Source organism: Dermacentor silvarum, chromosome 2 (assembly GCF_013339745.2).
Source record: "Dermacentor silvarum isolate Dsil-2018 chromosome 2, BIME_Dsil_1.4, whole genome shotgun sequence".
In the NCBI taxonomy this organism is placed as follows: domain Eukaryota; kingdom Metazoa; phylum Arthropoda; class Arachnida; order Ixodida; family Ixodidae; genus Dermacentor; species Dermacentor silvarum.
Genome location: NC_051155.1, coordinates 110,685,756 through 110,707,721, shown reverse-complemented (window position 1 = coordinate 110,707,721; position 21,966 = coordinate 110,685,756).

Sequence of the window (21,966 nt, the reverse complement as noted above, 5' to 3'; positions counted from 1 at the left end):
GTACAGGCTGCGAGAGGTGTCACGTGCTGCGCGCTTGCCGTGTGAAGCGACAGTACAGACAGGAGCGAGATTGACGATCCGGGTGTGGCAACGCCGGGTGCTCCCTGAGCCAGTCGAGCTCCGTCCGGAAGGTCAGCAGTGATCGGCCTTGAAAATGGCTCCGAACTTGGTATTGGCTCAACTGGCGACGCTTGCCGCCTCTGGTGTTTCGCTGGCAGCGACCAGTGTTGCCGTTGGCCCCCCTGCGGGCTGGCCTTCTGAAGTGGCGCCCAAGGTTGTAGGCTTGGTCACGAGGCGAGGCCGAACATGGTCGGCGTGCCGGTGCCACGTGTTCCCGTCCGGCATGCCGACAAGCAGCGATGAGACGCTGGCAGGAGATAGCAGGTCTCCGGCGGACCAGGGTGGGCCAGGACGGAAGTTCCTGGTGAAGACCGGAGCTCCCGACTCCGGCAAAGACCCGGGACGGCACCCTCGGTTAGCGGCCAGCTTTTGCTTCAACTGTTTCAGGAGCGCTGTGGACCGGAGGTCCGGATGCAGGACCAACTCCTCCCCTCGGGACACCGCCATGACCACCTGGGACAGGACTGGGTCCCGGCTGGTCGCCAGCGACATCGCAGATCTGAAGAGTACCTCCGGGTACGCGTGCTCCAGCATGAACACTTTAGCAGGCTCTGAGCAGCAGCTGGCACCTCCGGCAGGGGCAGGCGGTTAAGGGCATCAGCAGGTCCCAGGTGCTTTCCCGGACGGTAGACCAGCCGGTAGCTGTAGGCCGCAAGCCTCAAGGCCCTGCGTACCAGCGACGCGATGCCTGCACGGAAACCGCCTTGTCCGGCCCCAGCAGACCCAGCAGCGGCTTGTGGTCCGTGATTGCCTCAATTTCTTTGCCCCACAGGTACTGGTGAAAGCGCTCGACCCCGACCATGAGGGCCAGGCCTTCCTTATCCAGCTGGTTGTAACGTTGCTCTGCAGCAAGATGCCGACGGGAAGCAAACGACACAGGGCGTTCCTGGCCATCCTTGTCCCGGTGTGCCAGGACGGCTCCAACGCCGTACGGCGACGCATCTACTGTAAGGACGACAGGTATGTCCGGATCGAAGTGCACCAGCACTGAAGCCTTGGTGCTTAGCTTCTTGCTGCGCTGGAATGCCACTTCCTGCTCCTTCTTCCAGGTGTACTGCTGACCATCTCGAAGTAGAAGATGGAGGGGCTGTAGATTCGCCGACAGGTTTGGTAGGAAACTCCTGTAGAAGTTGATGAGGCCGAGCTAGCTCTGAAGCTCCTTCTTGTTGTGGGGCTTTGGCGCCTTGAGCACAGCATCAACTTTGCGGGGGGCTGGGGACAGGCCAGCCTTGGAAAAGACGTGTCCCAGGTACTCAACGCTGGGGGCCAGGAAAACGCACTTTTCCAGCTTGAGCTTGATACCGGCGTCCTGCAATCGGGCCAGGACGTTGTGCAGGTTCTGAAGGTGGTCCCCGTCGTCGGTGCCAGTAACCAGGATGTCATGTTACACGCTTGGAAAGGGGCTTGCGCGCTAAATTACCATCCCTTGTGAGCACAAAAAAATTGAAGGACGCTTAAGGTGCGCCTTTTAGAGTGCAACGCGATAGCATTCAGAGATCTCTGAATGCTTGTCAGGCTTCCTGACAACTGCAACTTCTTCAGCGAAGCTGTTAAGGGTTAGGTTCCTGAAGATCGCGTCCGTGTACACCGGAAGTCGGCGCAACGATCTTGTGGCGTCTCGTTCACTTGGTATATACCAAAATTGGCATGAAAGAGTACGAATGTATGGCTAACATGACTGATAGGTCGTAACATTATTAACATCTAGGAGAGCTATGAATTGGGCTAGTGGATGTGCATTAAATTTTTCTTGCTATATTTACAGTAGGACACAACAGGGACGAACGGTACCCTAAATATGAAGCGGATCATAGTTCACGCAGTCGCAATACTTCGTTGTGTGCTTTAAATAATGTGGTATGATCTGACAATAAACCAGTTGGTAGTTCGCGCTCCCGTGTGTCCTTTCGTGTCCGCTTCATATTCAGTGTCTGGTTCGTCCCTGTTGTGTCCTACTGTACATAGCGGAAGAAAAAAAATGAATCAATAACATCACATGTTCGTCAGTTACATCACGATTAACGATAACAAAATTACGTGTGCCGCATACCCGCATTGGAAGGAATTAAGGATGAATAGACGGAAAGACAGGGAGGTTAGCCAGTTCTAAGACCGGCTGGCTACCCTGTGCTGGGGAAAGGGAGCAAGGGGAATAAATGATAATGGAATAAGAGACGGAAAAAAGTTTAGAGAAGAAGAAAAAAATGGTGAATACGGCACTGCTTAAAGTTTGTCTCTGAGACCAGTTCTCCGCATAAATCACACCGCAACAACGCTTTCAAAACCTTCTGTGCTGACGACGGTCTCAGCCAGTGTCCTAGGACCCTTTCGTTTGACAAAGGGTGTTTATCAAGTCCATCTAACACTCTTGAAAGTCCATTTTTGGGCGCACTGAAGCGGAGACATTCACAAAGAAGGTGGGCGATTGTTTCCTCGCAGCTAAAGTTGTCGCATGTAGGGCTGTTGGCCATTCCGATCCGAAATGAGTAGGCATTTGTGAAGCCCGCGCCAAGCCACAAGCGACACAGAAGCGTCTCCTCAGCTCTAGATATTAGTGACGGAAGACGGAGCTGTAGATTCGGATCCAAGTTGTGGAGATGAGCGCTGGCAAATTCGGTTGAGTTCCACTGTTCAAGTGTAAGTTCACGTGCTAGTGAACGCAGCCTTGTGGCTGCGTCTGTTCTGGATAGGTGTACATCAGCACAGTGGAGACCATCATGAGCAGATCCGGTGGCCTCATTTGCACAGCCGTTTCCATAGATACCGCCATGGCCCGGTATCCACTGCTACTCTATGTCGGTTTTTTTATCTATTGCGTGATGATGCAGAAGTCTTATGTCAGCGTTCATTCGGTCCATGACGAAATGGCGACGTAATGCACTGGAGAGAGGCCTTGGAGTCGGAGAAGATTGGTCATGCCGGAGACGGTTCTTCGATTAAGATCTCTAGAGCAGCTCGCAGGGTGGCGAGTTCTCCAGCCGTCATTGATGTAAAATGTGATGTCTTGAATTTTATGGTGAACGACTTCGCGGGAACAACCACTGCTCCTGCTGCGCTTGCAGAAGAAACTGAAGCATGCGTGTAAATGTGAAGGCGTCCGCTGTGTTTTTCATGCAGGAACAGTAGTGTGGCTTTTAAGGTGAAATATGACGACTGCGCTTTCTTTTTAATTCCAGGAATGGTTAGGAAGGCTTCGAGGGGATGTATGCACCACAATGGTAATGGTGGTCAAGCTGCAGGCGTGAAGTTTCAAAGTTTCAAAGTTTATTTGTCAATACAGCATATACATACATAAATTCCGACCTGCCTAAGCATGTTGTGCTTGTTGGCTGGTCAGGCAGCAGGTGGAGAATCTTCTAAAAAAAATAACTTCATATACATTCATTTCATGTTATACACGACATTGCCAACAAATTTGACAGCGCAAAATAACACATACAAAACAAGTAAAGCCATACGCAAGGCAATAACTTTACGCACCAATGTCTTAAACTAGTCATCATCTTTCTCTTGTTACTTGCAAGGCATAAATCATCAGGAATTTTATTAAACATAGCTGGTTATAGTATTTGCGCTTTTTTACCATAACTACTATAGACACGTGGTTTAACAAAATGTTCTGTTTTCCTCAATGTAACATCTTTTTTCACAGGAGTTTTATATTAGTTTGAGTAATAATACCGCGCCAACACAACAAAATTAAACAGCTCACGAATCTGTAGGATGCCTAACTCATCGTATTTCTCTTTCATGTCAACCGAGTGTAATTTGGAACCGTAAGATATAGTGTTCACGATTCGTTTTAGTATGACATTTAATGCTTGCTTCTTATATTAGGAACAATTGCCATATAACGTAATACCGTATTTTAAAACAGGATCCACTAATGCTGCCTAGATTACTCGTCTAAGGTGAAGCGGAGATTTCCCCCGAAGGTGATACAACATGGCCGCAATGGCCCTAATCTTTTTAGAGAGGTAAACGATGTGCTCGTTCCAAGTGAGATGTTGGTCGAAGTAGATACCCAGATACTGAACTGTTCGCTCAATTTGCATGGCTTCGCAATCACATGGGTAACAACGGGATGAGTGTAAGTACGGTGGTTGGGTTAAAGCAACTGTTTTATGGGGGTTTTTAAAACATGTCAGTTTTGTTTTGTGAAGGTTTAAAAAAATAAAATTTTGCGAGAGCCAGTCAATTACTTCAGTTATACCTGCCTGAAACGTTTTAACGTCAGTACAATAGTCAGTGACTTCTAGTGCAAGCCACACCACCTAAGTTAGACGGAAGCACTGCAGGTTGCGAAGCAATAATATCGCTGAACGCAGATTGTGGCCTAGAAGTCGGAAGTGAGGCGAGGTGGTGTGATGGAATCCAGGCGAAATGCCTGACGTGTATTCTTAAGGCGTCGACTCGAGTATATGTTGTGATTGGGTGATCACGCGCGATGACGACAGTCGCTGCTTAAGATGCACATCTCGAAGGACAAGATGTTATTTTCAGTGCTTGAGCTCGAATCGACAGGAGGACGTGTACGTTTGTTCTACGGGTCCTGCCCAGCATAGCTAAGCTGTAACGCATGAACCCGAGGAAAAGTGCAATATAAAGTTGAAGCATCGCTCGTGCAGATGCAGCCCACAATTTTCCCTCAAGGAATGTTAGCACGTGGGTGATCATGGTGAGTCTCTTTTTCATGAAGGCAATATGAGGGCTCCGGGACAGGTCGCGATCTATTATGACTCCCAGAAAGAGATGGGTCTTTGCTTAACTAATAGCCTGTCCATTGATTTTAATGACGTATGGGCCCATTGCCTTGCGCGTGAAGGCAACCAGCGAGCACTTCTCAGACGCCAGCTCTAATCCCCGTCCTTGAAGGTAGATTGACTTCAGTGTAGCCGCTCTCTGAAGCCTGGCACGTACGTATAGACGCGTCACCCCTGATGCCCAGATGCAGAGTGTCGTCTGCGTATATCGAAAGATGCACGGACCACGAAAGTACATCAACAAGGCCGACGAGCGCAAGGCTAAAGAGCGTGGGGCTCAGCACTCCAGCATGAGGCACATCGCGACAAGTGCAATATTGCGTTGCTGTACCTTCTTCTGTCTGTACAAAGAAGGTTCTGTCCTTCAGATAACTGTAAATCCATTGGTACACACGCCCCCCCCCCCCCCCCCCCCCAAGCAAATCTTCCCCAATGCATCCAGAATAGCTTCATGCAATAGAGTGTAGTATGCGCCTTTTCCGTGCAAGGACCTCGCCGCAGATAACTTCTTTAGTCTTTTATGTTTGCGAGTATGAGCCAGGGATATGCAGGCATGAGCCAGGAACAAGAAATAAAAAAGAAGGAAGAAAGGAAGGAAGGAAAGAAATAAAGAAAGAGAGAAAGAAGAAAGGTAAGAAAGAAGTCACGTGCGCCTCATACCCGCGTTTGATTTGTAGGTATGAGCCACGGAGAGCAGGAGCGGGAGAGATCTCGTCGGCGTCGCGCCAAAGCCTATGGCGATGGGGCGGACTTGGCGCAGCATACGCACTACTTGTCCATCGCGCCGGGCGAAAACAGGACGCCGGTGTCCTTGCTCTTTGACGAACATGCCGAAGATGGTCAATGCAGTCAATAATGATAATATATAAATTCACTATAGCAATATTCACTATAGCAGACCCACCATCGCCACAGCTTCGCTGGCTTCCATCTTCAGAGTAGTGGAAGGGCTCTGGAAGGATACACCTTCGCCTCTGCGCGCCGTTGCTGTTTTACGCTGCCGAAGAGGCGAGCGCCATCTGGATGGTGTTTTTGCAAGTAACATACCCGGGCGCGCCGCTACATGAATGGTAGAAATGCTGGAAAAGGGGTTTGTGTTTGAGTTTCCTCGTAACACAATTATGTTTTCTCGTATATTCAAATTACAATCCGACGCTATCCTGTCTGTAGGTTGCGGTTAAGTCGTTCTTTACGATTTTCTTGACGGATTTTACTTCGTGATATTCAATTATTTCACTATTGCCTCTGCGCCAGACAGAGGGCCTGCGAGGTCGGGGAGGTTCGGGTTAATTTTCTTAGCCGCGGACGCCGACGCCGTCACCGACGACGGCGCCAGATCCTCTGCGACACGGCGTTCTTAACGCTATCGCAATAAAAAGCGAGGTTTGGGCTGCTTCCATGGCGACGATTTCCCATGTGGCGCCCCAAGGGTCAAAGGCACCTATTGAGGTGGGGGCGCCTTCGCGTAAGGCGCAAAAACCCCTTTCGAAGCGTTAAGGACCCTGATGGCCGAGAACGAGGCCGAGAGCGTGAGGGACCCAGCGGCAGCACTTGCTCCCCACAGCCACAACGGATGCTCTTCAACCAGGACATCTGTGGTTAGACAAGAGGCACCCGGAGACAACTCGTAAATCTATTGGACCCCATTTCGAGATGCTGAACATCCACGAGAGTGGAGGACAAGGCCAGGGAACATCTTTACCAATTAGAGAATATCGGCGGGGTTGCGGTGACACCGTGATGAAAGATTTTCCGTCGTGCAAAAGAAACCCGCGAATACAGGAAAAATTGCCACGCGACTGGCCGGTCGAAACACTTTGCATGTTTTCGCGGGCTTCTTTCACGCTCGGAAAACCTCGTCTATGTAGCACGTATTGAGCAACAGAAAGCTGTATCGGGAGTTTTTTTCCTGTTGCTCTACAATTTTCTCATTGCCACATTTCATCTAAATATAATATTTGAGTAGTTAAATAATTAATTAGGACTAATTATGTAATTACGCGGAATGCAAGAAATAATCTTGGTAACTCCAAGCGACGGCAAACAGCATTACCATGATTCTGTCCCGCCACGTGGCATTTGCATGTTTTTAAATCTTGGTGCATTATAGTTGGAACAGCCTGTATAACCACTAGCTTTTGTCCAGTCCCATATTGGCTAAGTACAATATGCACGGAAAGAACAGGAGAACAAGATCATTGTCATAATAACTTTGTGAGAATGTTGTTCTCGCAGTGATGCAGTTCAGAGGCGAGAAAATCGCTGCAGTCTGCTATCATTTTTTATGCAATGTGTACCTGAGTAAGGGCCTTAACAAAAACGAAATTTCATCGACAGCAATTCATAAGGCTGTACTCGTGATGTTGCGGTCACAGCCCGTGTGATTGAATAAAGAGCACCTTTGCAATGTGCACTTGGTGGTTTTCGATGGGACTTTATGCCGCATGGCTCAAGATGTCGCAAGGGTATGAGCCACCATCGTCATCTAAGAACTGAAATTTGGGCGAGTTTGTAAGAAATTGTACCTGAAGCGCAAAAAAAAATGAGGACGCAAGAAGGAAACCCAGACACGAAGAGCGCACTTGAAACTAAACTTTATGCGCAGCCAATAAGGCATATTTATCAGTCGACACAGAGATCTAACGCAAAGTACATCATTGCGCAAGTGCGCTCCTACCCCCCCCCCCCCCCCCCCGAAGAATTTAAGAAAGTTATGAAAAGTTGATAAGGTAGCACAGCCATGCTCATAAAAACTTGGAGAACCCAGAAGCTCCGAGAACAGAAGACGTTATTTCTTTTGCATTATTTAGTATTAGAGATGGCACTAGTTTATCGCATGGTTAACGAGTCATGATATTATTTTCTGTGAAACACCTGAAACTAAAAATCTACCGTTAATAATCGGGTGTAAAACAAATACGCATTTTTACTGTTCAGGGCGTAGCCCAATCTCCGACAGAACACCGCTTACGCCGGGGCCTCCCGTAGCGAGGCATGATAATCAGCACCGATAGCAAATATGTATACCTGAATCAATTATGAGACTGATTCTCTGATGAATAGTGCATCAAACGCGCACAGCGCATCAATATTGAGGCCTCCAAGAATTCACCGACCAAAGAAAGAGAATGAGGCACATGATACCGTAAAGATCACAAATACTCTGGAATTTAATGTCTCTCGCAATGCTAACCACAGAACGGGTGTTTTTGGAGCTTCCTTTGACTCTTGAAGCTCGAGACCTTTGGCTCTACTGGTCCAAGTTTATGCTTTCTTTCATAGAACAAAAACAAAAGTAAGTACAACAGCAAAGATGTTAGAGGACACATACCAGCCGTGGTTGCTTAGTGGTTATGGTGTTGGGCTGCTAAGCACTAGGTCGCGGGAGCGAATCCCGGCAATGGCGGCCGCATTTCGATGGGAGCAAAATGCATAATACATTCGTGCACTTCGATTTAGGTGCACATTAAGGAACCCCAGGTGGTCCAAATTAGTCCGGAGTCCCCCCACTACAGCGTGTCTCATAATCAGATGGGGGTTTTGGCACGTAAAACGAAATAATTTAATGTTACAGAAGACATATGCCTTAAAAGCTCACGAATGAATATTATTAGGCCTGTCTTGTGAATATGTTAAGTGATCGACTGATATTGAGATATTCAAAAACTAATGAAAACCAACAACTCAACAAGCACTTAGGAAAAAAACGCAAGCAAAGTGGTAAATATTAGACATTTAGATTGCGGTGCTCCAGCGCGAAAGCGCACTCCTTTGTTATCTCGCAGAAATGTCATGGCCGTAGAAATGAAAAGAAAGGCATCATCCCCAAGTCGGCGCAGTATATCAATTAGAGGGGCAGTAGGAAAAAGCTAGATAACAAAACACAATACATATCTAAGTAATGCTCAGGCTTTATTTCGCAAAAGTATTACTTAGAAACATCGTTTAGTATATGAACATGTACTTCGTGTCGTGGTCGGAAGAGAACCCGCCGATGCACTCATTGCAATTACAACATGCAAGGCGTTCACATTATTTTTATAGCGAAGCTTGCTGTCTCACTGATTCGTCCGTGAGCGCCGAAAACGCACTGCAGGAAAGCCAACTTGCACATTGGAACTGTCAGCGCATCTGCGCACACAATAGAACAACGGCGCACGACATACGTATCGTAGAATACTGCAGTTTACATTCGCAGTTGCGCCGATAAGAACAATGGGAACTGCAACGCCACCCTGCCCAGACGAACTGTATATATCTGCACTGCATTACCCGCGTCACGCAATGCATTCCTGGCCGTCTTCCCTATGGTTAGGCCGTGGGTGTAGCCCACATCACCTAGACAGCACAGGCCTGTGCACTCCGATCTACGAATGTCGCCATGCTACTTGACCCGAATTTCCCTTTCTAAGGCTGGCGTGCCGAAAGCGTTGACGTCAAAATCGCTGTTGCTTACGTGGGAGCATCCCCATTTGATTCTATGGCAGTCGGGCCTGGTAGCATGACGTCATGGATCTGTGTGCGTGCGCCTTGTGCTGTCTGGGTGGTGTTGGTGCAGCGAACGGAAGAAGAGGCTACCGTACGGGAACGTAAGCACGAGCAAGATTGTGCCCGTAAGGCCGATCTCGTGTATCGGCAACGGTAGAGCCTCTGACCGTCAACAGGCGCGTACACACTAGCAGCAAAACACGCGCGGCGCGCCGCTGGCGGCAAGGCGCGCGCCGCGCAAGCAGCCGCGAAGCAGGTTTTTCTTGCCGCGGGAGGGATCGCTCCCGGACCGACTGTTTGCGGTTGGCCGCGTACCGCGGATGGAGGAGACCAATGAGAGTGACCGCTTTCGTGACGTGCGCGCGGGAAACGGGTTTCATGCGGACCCGCCCGACCGCTCGTTTCGTACTCGCGTCCCGTGTCAGCCGGAAACTCGTTTCGCACTACAGTGAACTAGAAGTATTGGGTAGTGGAAAGAGCGGAGGGCTGGGCGCACAGGCAGCGTGAAGTCAAGAGCGAAGACTCCCGCTAGGGGCGCTGGTGTGCTCTTCCCGAGGAGACCGTGCCGGTTGGAGCCCGCGTTGCCGGCGTAGCTGCAACCGCTTTACCGCGTCGATCGTTCTTGGTGTTACGAGCTAGCGTGCTTCTCGTGTTTTTGCAAGTGAAGCTACTGAAAGTGCCGAGCGTGACCATTTGTCTGTTCGATGCTGCCCTGTTGTCGCTTTTTGGATAACGTAAGAGAAGAAAAAAAAAAAACGATGCGCATTGCTATGCGCCCGGATGCAAGAGCGGGTATCCTGGTTTTAGAGAAGTAAATGGGCGCACGTTGTCTCTTTTTGGAGTGCCTAAACACAATGACAGGCGGAAACAATGGGAAAGGAATCTTCATTGCTAAGATAAGCCACTCTCCGAGACTTCAACTGTGTGGGAGAGGCACTTTGAAGCGCATTTTATTTTGCGCCACCATGTTCACTTTATCAAAGGTGAGGAAGTAAGGATTCCTCGAGGTAAACCTGCGCTGACCGACGCCGCGGTGCCCACGCTCCTGCCCGATTTGACATCCTTCTTCTCAAAGGAAATGCGTCAGAGTAGACAAGAGAGAAAACGCGCTGCAGTGTGCCCAGCTGTACGCACGAAGAAGGTGCGTTTGTCTCGTCGCGACTTTCATGATTCATCATCCTAAGATGATCGTGCGGATGGCAACGACAGCCTGGATGTGACAGCGCCCCAGCACAATCTTCAAGCGATCGTAAACAGTGTGGATATTAGAAAATAAATTCTTGGTGCATTTTTGTTGCAAGATGATCTGAGACATCATTGAAATAATGACATCCAGATTTCCAAGCCACGCTCTGCGACCAGAATCTGCTTCTGTGGAAAAGCTTCTTTCGTTTTTGACATGCCTGACCGAACGTCGGAGCTGCATGCAGGTGGTCGAGGTGGCTTCCTGTCCGCATCTACTGCTGTTGGCCTGACAGTCGCAGTTGCAAGCGTTCTGTCGTTGCTGACCTACATGACAAAGAATGTTAGCTGCAAGTACCTAATGGCCTCAAAGCTGAGTCAGGACCCAGTTGAAAATCACTTTGGTATAGCACGGCAGTCAAACGGTTGCAATACCCATCCAGTACACAGTTTCTCATTACTGTGTCTTGCCTAAGCATTTATTGGCTTGCCAGATCTGTTGCTAATGGGAATGCCGAGCCTGGTGTTTTTACAGCACTCAATGAGCTAGACATGATGGAAGGCACAAAGCCTGGCAAAACTGACATAATTCAAAGCCTTCTTGATGATTCCCACTGCAGGGTATCAAAAGCAGGGCCCTGTGCCAGACCATGTCTCATGTGTTCAAGCAAAATGTGACGACCGGCTCATTTTTTATATTTGTGGTTATGGTGCCAGGAAGTTTTTGTTGAAATTGGAGTGTGATGGGGGAATGCCACAAATTACTTCTCCCAAAGAAGGAGGATGTTGATAGTCTTGCTGCAGCTCAGTACACCAGGCTGTACACCAGGGGTAGTATTCTGTAAGAGTCTACCTAGTGGACTGTCCATTTCGGCGGCCGCTGATTCGCTGCTGCTTGATGTGCAGGAAGGTGCCAGCCAGTCTACTTCCTGCAGGTCAAGCAGCAGCCAATCAGCGACAGCCGAAATGGACAGTCCACTAGGTAGACTCTTACAGAATACCGCCCCAGTACACCAGGATACAATGGTGGCCTGCTGTATCCAGCCGGGTGGCTTTTCAGGTTTATTCGAAGATTAGAAAACCTTTTCACAGCCATATTCAGTACACAGGAGCTGCATCATGAGAGTAATAAGGATGTTATTACTCTTATTAACAGAAACCGAGAAGACCGGATAGGGTGCGCAAGCCATGCAGAATCTTTGACGGTGAAGGTTGTAGCTTCTTATGTTACCACACACGGCTCCACTTCTTTGTGAAGTCCTTAAACCGTTCCAAAGAGTCGGGTGACTTCAAGATATCTGAAGTTGAGCCACTGTACATAAGTATGTGAAATGATATTGTGTACTCTCTACCGTGCAACTCATCTGTTGCAGTATGTTTCTTAAAAATGCCTCCCCCCGACCTTCTGATACAGTGACTGAAATAAACTGTCTGCAGGAGACTTATGATTCTGAAATGCACATGTTCATCGCTTGCTTAAATCATAATGATAGAAGAATGCAGCAGTATACATGCATTCAGTACAAATTTTAAGCTAAACATTTCGACAGAATTACCTGTCTGGTTGGGAAAATTGATGAGAACTTAGTGACACCAACCAAGTAGGGTATTTATTAGCCCGACGTAATATAAACCGCGTGAAGGGCATCCTACCCTCTGTGTATGTCCATGGCCTCGGAGACACGGCGAAAAGAAGACCCTCCGCTCTAGATCACCAACACCAAAACATATCGCTCCCCCCCCCCCCGCCCCCTTTCAACGGCTTTCCCGCGGGTAAAGTGTCCCCCAGCATCGGTCATCCCAGTCAACCAGCGACGCCGCAGCCTCCCCACCCTTTCGCCATTTTCGTGTGTCTATAATAGGTGCCCTGTCGAGTGTCTCCCCACCTTCCTTTCTCTCCCCTTTCTTACGATGTACTTTTTAAAAGCTGCACACCGTCACGTCCGAAGAATACCCCCTGAAGAAGGAGCCGAATTGGCTCCGAAACGTCGGGTTAATAAATACCCTTATTTGGTTGGAGTCACTGTTTAAGTCCTATTCAAGACAAATGTATTTTCTATGTTTCGAACCGGACTTGTGACTGGTGCAACTGGGTACAAAAAAAGTTTGATGCTAAACGTGCACCCTGCCGCTGCAGCACGAAGTGCGTGCATCGCGATAACATACATTGTAGGTCCGTACCGTGCCCCGCCATCCCTTGCAACAGATGTTAGCGTTGCTTGCATAAACTCATACTGTCATATTTAGCATGAGGAAAACTGAACACAGCATTCTGAACCTCTGTGCCGCCGCACTCGCCTGCTGCGTTCTGCCGCAGACTCCCTCGGCCGGTGCTCGGGAAGTGAGCGCGCGCGCCATCTGGCGAGCTTCTACACAATATGCCTCGCGCAGAGGCCGCCGCTCCTTCCACTACCCATATTTTCTAGTGCACTGTATTTCGCACTATCGTCTGCCCGCGTCAGGATGTGGCTGACGGATAGTTCGAGAAGGGGGGGGGGGGGGGGGGGGAGGAGGAGTCTATGTTGTCACGTGAAGGCCGCAGTGGGGCGCCGCCGGTTGGTGTGTCCGCCCTGCCGCTGCTGCGTTTTGCCACCGGCGGCACGCCGCAAGCGTTTTGCCGCTAGTGTGTACACGGCTTACCACAGCGATCTCAAGGCAATACTTTGAAAGTGTAGAGTTGTCCGCAAAAGTGTGAGTGTGTGCGTGCAGTCAACGGATACAAGATATAAAGTAAATGCCATGCAACTCAACGAAATGTGTCTTCATTCAACTGCAACGTTCAAAAAATACAATCCTAAACACGCATCAAATAACATATGCATCACATCGGGTCACTCAGCATTTCCTGGGTTCGTTGCGTGGTCGTTCGCTTTGGACATTGATTCAGTTTGCATGGGAGAAAGCTTCGCGTTCAAGCATCTTTCTTTAAGAAAGCGGCTTTGATTTTTTCTTTGCGCATGAAGGCTTAGAAGTCACTTGCTTTGCTTACGTTTTCTGTAGGTGTCGATTGGTTGTGCTCAAGACTGCCTAAGGAAAGGGCAAACCGCTGTGCACCTATGAAAAAAAGTTGACTATGTCACTTCCATTCACCTTGTAAAGAAAGAAAAAAAAAGAGCAAAAAGAAATCAAAAAATGCTCTCTGTTTGCTGAATGGAGGCATTTTGTTTCTAATGAGCAAGGACAGTTTAGTGAGCACTTCAGATGTTACAAAAGCGGAAAGTCTCATGGGCGCACGCTATTACCGGAAATAATGGGTGAACTTGCGTTTCTGTACTGTTTCTAGTGTATTGAGAGCACCAATCTGCTTGCAAGGGTAAAATAACTGTGGGATATCCGTTCTACGACCAGTAGGCACAAATAATTTAGTTTCGTATTTCAAACTTTAGAATCGTTTTTTTTTTTTCTTTGATCGATGCGATGTAATGAAAGCCTTGATTACCATTCTCAACAAGAGGAGTAAAAGCGTTACATGGTTAAATAGTGTACAGTCGACCGATTCTTTAACAGTAGAAGTAGTGGTAGTAGTAGTAGTAGAAGTAGTAGTAGTAGTATTAGTAGTAGTAGTAGTAGTAGTAAAGTTTGTGGTAAGGAAAAAATGCATGTTTCTGCAGCCTTTATAGGGAGCACGGTTCAGCATCTGAGGGGTGGGGGAATGATGGGACAGAAAGTAGAACGAGGGGTAAAAGGGGCGAGTGCCGATTGGCCTGTCCGTCAGCGCCTTCACACAGTGCGAAGCGACGAGTTCAGCACGGGTAGCGCATGCGCACAAAGTTTACTCGAAGCTCAAGTTTCGTCTGCTAGGCTCTTCCCACAGGCATGACACCTCCCTTGTCGCGATTAATTAAGTGGAAGCTTCCCTGCTTATCGGAGACAGCAAGTGCGCATGAACCCGGACGCGTCCTTATTATAACATATGCCACAGTAGTACACATGCAACCGTAAGATAAAGGACAAAGCGAGCAAAAAAGGAGCAATATTTCATGCAGCACGTTTGTCTGAGAAGAATTATTTTATTTTTGCAATTTTAGCACGTTTCATTGGGCACATATTTAAAATCAGATACTTGCAGACGTGTCTTGCGACCTAGTAGACATCGGCGTCGGTTGTTCAACATTAGATGCCGTTCGATAAGTAAGCCGGGAAGCTTGCGCGGAATTAATCGTGCCAGGGACTGTGCCGTTCTAGTGGAAAGAGCCTAGCAGACGAAACTTGGCTTCGGGTGAATTTTGTGCGCATGCGCTACTCTTGCTGATCTCGTCGCTTGGCACCGTTAGCATAGAGTGTACTAGAATGGGAGAGTGGGTCCTGCGGACGCCTTGGCAAACGCCGAGAGTGAATCAGAAAACGTTGAAATTGTGGTGGCGCTACAGTCGCCTTATTCTGAATCTCCGGCAAATAAACGTTGGCTCCGGCTGTTTCGGCAGCGCTCATTGGCTGAGGCGAGCTCACTGGTTGAGTAGCTGTCGTCTGCTCGATGCACCGTCATTTTTGCGTCGTTTGCATTCTTTCTGCCGCTCTTTTAGCGTTTTATTTACAATTGATCGGTGCGGAATAATATCAGAAGAAAAAAGGCTCACCGAAGAGCCTGCGTTGTACCACGGCCGCCTTTCAGCGAGCGGCCGTGGTTCGACCCACTGCCGCAATCTCGTACACTCTAGTTAGGAGGCGCTTCATGCAATACTCCCATTTATGGATGAACGACACATATCAAGGTAAAACGACGTGGCTGGGAGTAGCTTACCTATGGATAGGTAGTGATAGCAGAGAAAAAATAAGGAATTAGTCGATTGCATTAGAAGCGATATTAATGCGTTAAGTAAATCGGGCTAGGTGATATTAGTGGGAGATATGAACGCACATATGGACGACTTAGACGGATATACTGATTACAACGGCTCTGTAGTGCTGGATCTGTGTGATGAACAGAACCTTATAGTAGTCAACAGGGAGAATAAGCGTCATGGACAGGTAACGTGGCAATACGGAAACAGGCAGTCATGTATATCGACTACACCTTTGTCTCAGAAATGGTCTACGAAAAACTAGACCAAATGATAATAGACGACAATGGGAAAAAATGGCTTGGAAGGCGATCATATACGTTTAGCATTAAAGTTTGGGCGAGATACCAACGCAGAACATGAACCAATAGCCTCAAAGTTTTTAAAAATGAATGACGAGCAAATAACAGAGATCGCAAATAACATAGAAAAGAAAATTGGGGCTTTTCCTACAGCAGTCAGGGAATATAAGGAACTGGTGGACGTTATGCAACATGAAATAAGGCACACACGGCAAAACAGTGGTTGGATTGGAAAGAGGAAACCACGTAAGTGGTGGAACAAGGAAATAAAACAAGCTATAGAAGAGCGTAAAGAGGCATCTAGGGCTCATCGAGAAGCTTAAAAGTTAGGTCTAGAAGAAGAAGAGGTGCTCCTTAGATGGCCTACCTACCGAGAAAAGAAAAGGGTGGCGAGTGAGATCGTGCAAGAGAAAATTAAATGCGCAAGTGAACGTTGGGTGAATAACATTCAAAAAAGAGAGAAAGGCACCCCAAGAAGATTCTGGAACCATATGAAAGCTTTCGGAGCTCCAACTAAAAACTCGCAAACGGCTATAAGGGATGAAGACCGTAACATCTACGAAGGAGACGATGTGCTGCGGTACATTACAGACGTCATTAGGGATAACTTCGGCCCCGAGAAAAAGCGTAGTTCAGACAACAGATCCAGCAACAGCAGAGAGGCCTGAGAGATCAAAATTTAGCATATAAAGCCTTTATTGGAAAAAGGCAGCAGAAAATGCCCCTAACAACACGGGAGCCGTACCCGATGAAATCGCAATAGAGCTAATCGAAAACCTCGGTCCAAAAAGCAAGGCACTGCTGCCTAATGCCATAGAGCAAGTGAATAGAACAAAAAAAAATCCCGTTGGATTGCGTGAAAGCAAGATGAATCTCATCTACAAAGGCAAATAAGGATAAGAGAAGCTCGTACAGGCCAGTTACAGTTAAGTCGGTGATATATAGAATGGCAATGCAAGCCGAAAAAATAGAACTGTCGAAGTGGGTGGAGAAAAACGATGTATTGGGGGAACTACAGAATGAGTTCAGGCCAGGCAGACGCTTAGAGGATAATATGTTTGTACTAACTCAGTGTATAGGATTTCAGTAGCTCAGAAAAGACCTTTATCGATAGCATTTCTAGATATTAAAGGAGCTTATCACAACCTAGACAGGGAATTGTTATGGGATATTCTTCAGCACGAAGGCATAGATGACGATTGCGTGGCGCTGCTGAGTGTGATATATAAAGACAACCAAGTACAAGTGGTATGGGAATGTCGAAAAGGTAATGAAATGGTGGGAATTCACCAAGGATTGAAACAAGGAGGCTCTCTGTCACCATTGTTGTTCACGCTTTACGTTAAGGGTGTAGAAAGACGACTGGAAAACAGCGAATTAGGTTTTGATTTATCCTACATGCGTAATGGACAAATGGTGCAATAGAAGGTCCCTCGACTTACGTACGCAGATGACATTGTGCTACTAGCGGACCATAAAAACAATTTACAGATACTTACGAATTCTGTGGGAATGCAGCTACAAATCAGGAATTATGATCTTAAATGAAGAGACTGAGTAACTTCGTGGTAGTCAATTCAACAGCAAATAATACCCATAGTGAAGCAATATAAGTTCCTCGGCGTACACATAAACGAAGGAAAGAATTACTCAAGCAACCACCAAGATAATCTGAAAATAAAGGAGAACCGGAATGCAGCAGTAATGCAACACAAAGCACTGTGGGGCCACAATAAGTATGGGGTGGTGCGTGGAATCTGGAAAAGAGTAATGGTGCCAGCTGCTAACATTCGCAAATGCCATTGTATGCTTAAAATCGGATATCTTGTCGGGTTGGGGAAGTTAACCAAAGATCAGTAGGCCAGTTGGCTTTGGGAGCCCATGGTAATACCACAAATGAGGCAGTGCAGGGTGACATGGGTTGGGCCTCTTTTGAAGTCAGAGAAGCTCAGAGCAAAATTAGTTTTCAAGAAAGGCTCAGGAACATGGATGAAAATAAATGTGTGGCTAAAGTGCAGAAGTATCTCTACATGAAAAGCGTGGACACAGAATGAAGGAAGAGGTCAAGGAAATTGGCAACCAAGTACAGGATAATCGAAACTGTAAATAGACAACGAGGAGTCATCAGAAAGAAAGTGAGAGAAATAGAGACCCTGAATTAGATGCAAAGAATGGAAGCAAAAACGACAATGGAGATTTACAGAAATGAGAAGAAAGAAACTAGAAGGGAAAATTTGTACGATAATACAAAGGGCCGTAACTCGCTATTTCAGGCTCGAGCTGGCTGCCTAAGGACCAAAAAATACTGGAGCAAATATTCGGAACCATATGAGGCATGTGTATGCTGCAGTAAAGATCCTGAGACCACTCAGTACATCCTAATGGAATGCGATGGGATCCACCCAGTAAGAACCGTACGTAACGTGCAACTCCCAGAAGCGCTTGGGTTTAAAGTGGAAGGGAACATCAACAGATCAACCATAGAGATAAGCAAGAGGCGATTAGAGTACTGGTGGAAAAAAAAAGCAGGGAAAAGATATGTACGACCGGATCTCTTAAAACCATAGGTAGCGGTACGAGGTAAATTTTTGAAAAGAAAAAGAATAAAGAGAGGTATACAAAAGTGCTAGATAAAGAACATGTGTAGTATACCTGTATAAATCAAGCAGGCTTGGTGACGTTTTGTCGCCGCCCCATTTCAAAGGGGATGCCAATAAATCATAATAATAATCATCATCATCAGCTAGGCCAGTAGAAGCTGGCGCGATGCTGTTAAAGAATTGGTCGACTGTACATCGTTAAATAACGCCCAACATTGTGCGCTGCTTGAGCAGTTAACGGACGCTACTGCGTGCGTTCGCACTCACGCGGCCTTTAACTTGACAGACAGTATTTTTTTGTCATCGCAGATAGCATCGTGCGACTAAAATTGGCCTATTGAAAGCTGATGTGAACTTATAGGCCCCTGTATCGGTCACTGAAGCCCCACCATAATTCCCAAGCCCTAAATCTCACGCAGGGCTACCTACTTATCAAAAATTTATCTGGAACAAACCTATGGAGTAGCTAGGTAGCATGGGTATCAGCAGCTGATCATTCACTTCTGCGTGAGCTGTATTATCAGTCTATTGTCTCCACATTATGCTGATGATTGGTGCTTCCATTGTCATTACTTCTATATATATGCAACTTACCTTTCATGCATACGTCTACTCTCCCAAGGGCAAAAGAGTACAGGTAAGGAGCATGAATTATGATAAAATATATTTGCATGATATTCTTTGAGCATTGCCGTATGATGGTGGTTTGGCTAAATGTTTTTTTAAGTCCATCAGGTGTGCCTTATTTTAGTTCTTTTCCACTGCGATGTCATGGAATTCTTATATAGCGTTTGTCACACTTGCCTTCTGGAGTTGGGGCGCGGAGAAAACCTAAAAACATAAGGAGAATAGCACTTCTGGCAATCCCAAAATATGTGTATTGCGGAAGACGGAAAGTGAAATATCACGTGCAATATGTCTGGTGTCCTGATCAACTGGATTGGAAAAGAATGTCTCGCATTCTAACCCTCTACAAAGCAGTAAGAGATCACATTGCCTCTATGTAAATTTAGTCGAACGTAGCATTTAGGAGTATTAGCGCCGTATTTACTATTTTTATACAAAAGGACAAGTTGGTGGGGAACAAATTGTGCTGGCTTTTGAGCTACAGTAACGACGATAAAAAGCCGGGCCTTGAGTACATAGCAAATGAATTACAAAATTCGTTACAAATCAAGCAGTCTCTTAATTTGGGTTACAATAGTGTTGAATCTGGGGGGTGAAAACAAGTGCTTTTACTTATTTGTACGCCAACTACCAGTAACGTTTTCGTCATTGCGACCCTACACCACTAAAAAAGATAGACCATGCGGGCACGCACAGCAGTGGTTATGGCAGTGGATGGAGCAACCTACAGCAGACATTAGAATTCGAGCAATATATTCAATGGTAATCTTTGTAAAACAAACGGTTTTTAGACTTGATGTTATTACAGCATGGTTTGCTCTGGGTCCTCTTACGTCCCATGCATTGTTACCCTCGACTTTGTTGCATTTTGCTTGTTTGAGTTCTTCGACTGGTGTGAAAGAATCAGAGTGATTCAATACTGCACAGTACCGTGATCAATTCCTAGATGTTACCTACTGAAACCGAAGTGAATCTCTCAAGTGAAGTAGAAAGTTTGTGACCCGGGCGTCGCTATATTCAGTGCGGGGACGTTTCCACAGATAAGACGCCATCTTGAGTCCAGGTATACTCACACGGCGTCCTTCTTTTTTGCTCGTAGAATTGTAGTGAACGTATTGTATATAAGATCGCGTGAAAAATGAAATGGCTAGCGCATGCAATTGCCTAAGAAAAAATATTATGTATGTGTTGCGCTGTAATTTCTGAACTGGACAAATAACATGCCTTGAAATGCAACTGCGGTAAATCACTCTGAATTAAAAAAAAAAAACAGGCCTATCAGAAAGGTTGGGTGTTGTGCTATTGTGCCGACCTGTTAGAAAGAAAATACTATATGACCTCATACGGCTTCTCAATTGTGGATCGGCATCCTCTGATTGGCGCTAACAGCCAAGCTTCATTCTGAAAAATCTGTGAAAGTGCTTGTACTTCCCTTAAACGTGACAATATAAAGTTTCTAGCATGATGGGAAGTATACTGAAGCCACGCGCTCATTTGCGTGTAAGTGAAGTATATGAACTTGTCTTGGTTGAACTTGTCCCTTGCGCCCCCTAGCCGTAAAGCTCAATATGTAAAGAAGAGTGATGAATAAACTATGTAATCATGTTTTTACGTATGTTTCATGTGGGTTAATATATTTTTCAAGTTGGTATTTAATGGCCACTAGTTGCAACGACCATTTCCCAGTTTACCACTAGGCTCTACACCATGGTCGGTTCTGTATTGGAATGTTAGTTCGTTTTCTGGTAACACAAAATGGGATCAATGGATCACACATAGATATTTGCATATCCACTGAAAGGTTACACTACCAAAAACAGTGGCCTCGAAAGCGCCCAGTAAGGCTGAAGGACATAGCGGTAATAATTTATTGTATTACACCGTTACGTAATTGAAAATATCAAAAGCCAGCTGAAAGTCTGGCTTGTACCTCAGAATGCTCTAGGTACCACTAAAACGGCGTAACATGCCATGCGTTGCTACAACATTTCGATAATCCGGCCGATGTGGTGGTACGGTATCTTTTCTAAGAACTGGTTGTGGCACAGTGTTATACAGATTTCCCTTATTATTGGAGGTATTATTCAATAGAAGACAAAGTACGTTATTTTACTACGGAACCATAATTTCACGTGAGCATGTGTTATATATATGCGTTACGTTTTTACAGAGAAACACAAGATGAAGCTCTTCTTTTTCTTGGTCTTGCTTGCTTTGACAACGTCATTCGGTGAGTGCGTGCGGGATTGTTACATGCTTTACTTGTAGATGACACGGAATACACCCACACAAAAAAAATCTGACTGCATAATTTATGCGCCTATGGTGAATATCTATAAGGTGAAGTTAGAGTGTTTAGTCGAACATCTCGCATCGACTTGACTCTCCAATTACGCATGGATGCGTATCTAAACAAATCATTCGCAAATAAAATGTTTTCTGGACAGTTACGCGTCACATTTTTTATCTTGTACACAAGAGGTAAACGTTCACACCTCTATGTCCCTGGTTTCTGGTGACACTAGAAATCTGTCACCAGTGATCGTGTTACCAGGATCAGGCTGTCGACAGGCAACAGAACAAAATAATTCTGTCATAAGCTGCGCATAGGTCTTCACTTGCTCATAATCGGCGCGAATCCTGGATTAAATGTAAAAAAGTTACAAGTTATTTCAATAAAGCGCAAACAGCGGATGCTGACAAGCTGTCGATTGAGAACTGCCACATCACGATAGATCGCATGGTAGTGTCACAACATTATTAAAGCTGTTGCAATTTGCAAGAGAAGGTAGAAATTTAAGGTAAAATGTACCGTTTGTTAATGGCTCCGGCTGAACATAAATATAGGGAGCCCTGTTGAATGATTGTAAAAACTAGATCTACATTTCTTTTGTCTAATCACTGGCTCCGCTCTACCGTTTCAAGTTAACTGAATTCAGCCTAAAATTTTATTTACTTATGTTCATTAACTAGTGTCTAATACAAATCTACTAACCCAGGCAGTGCAGGTCACCATTGATAGCGTAAAAGGTCGTTGAGGTTCAAACTGCATAACACCTGACGCCTGTGGCTTCAAAAAAAAAAAAAAAAAATGTTCCGCATT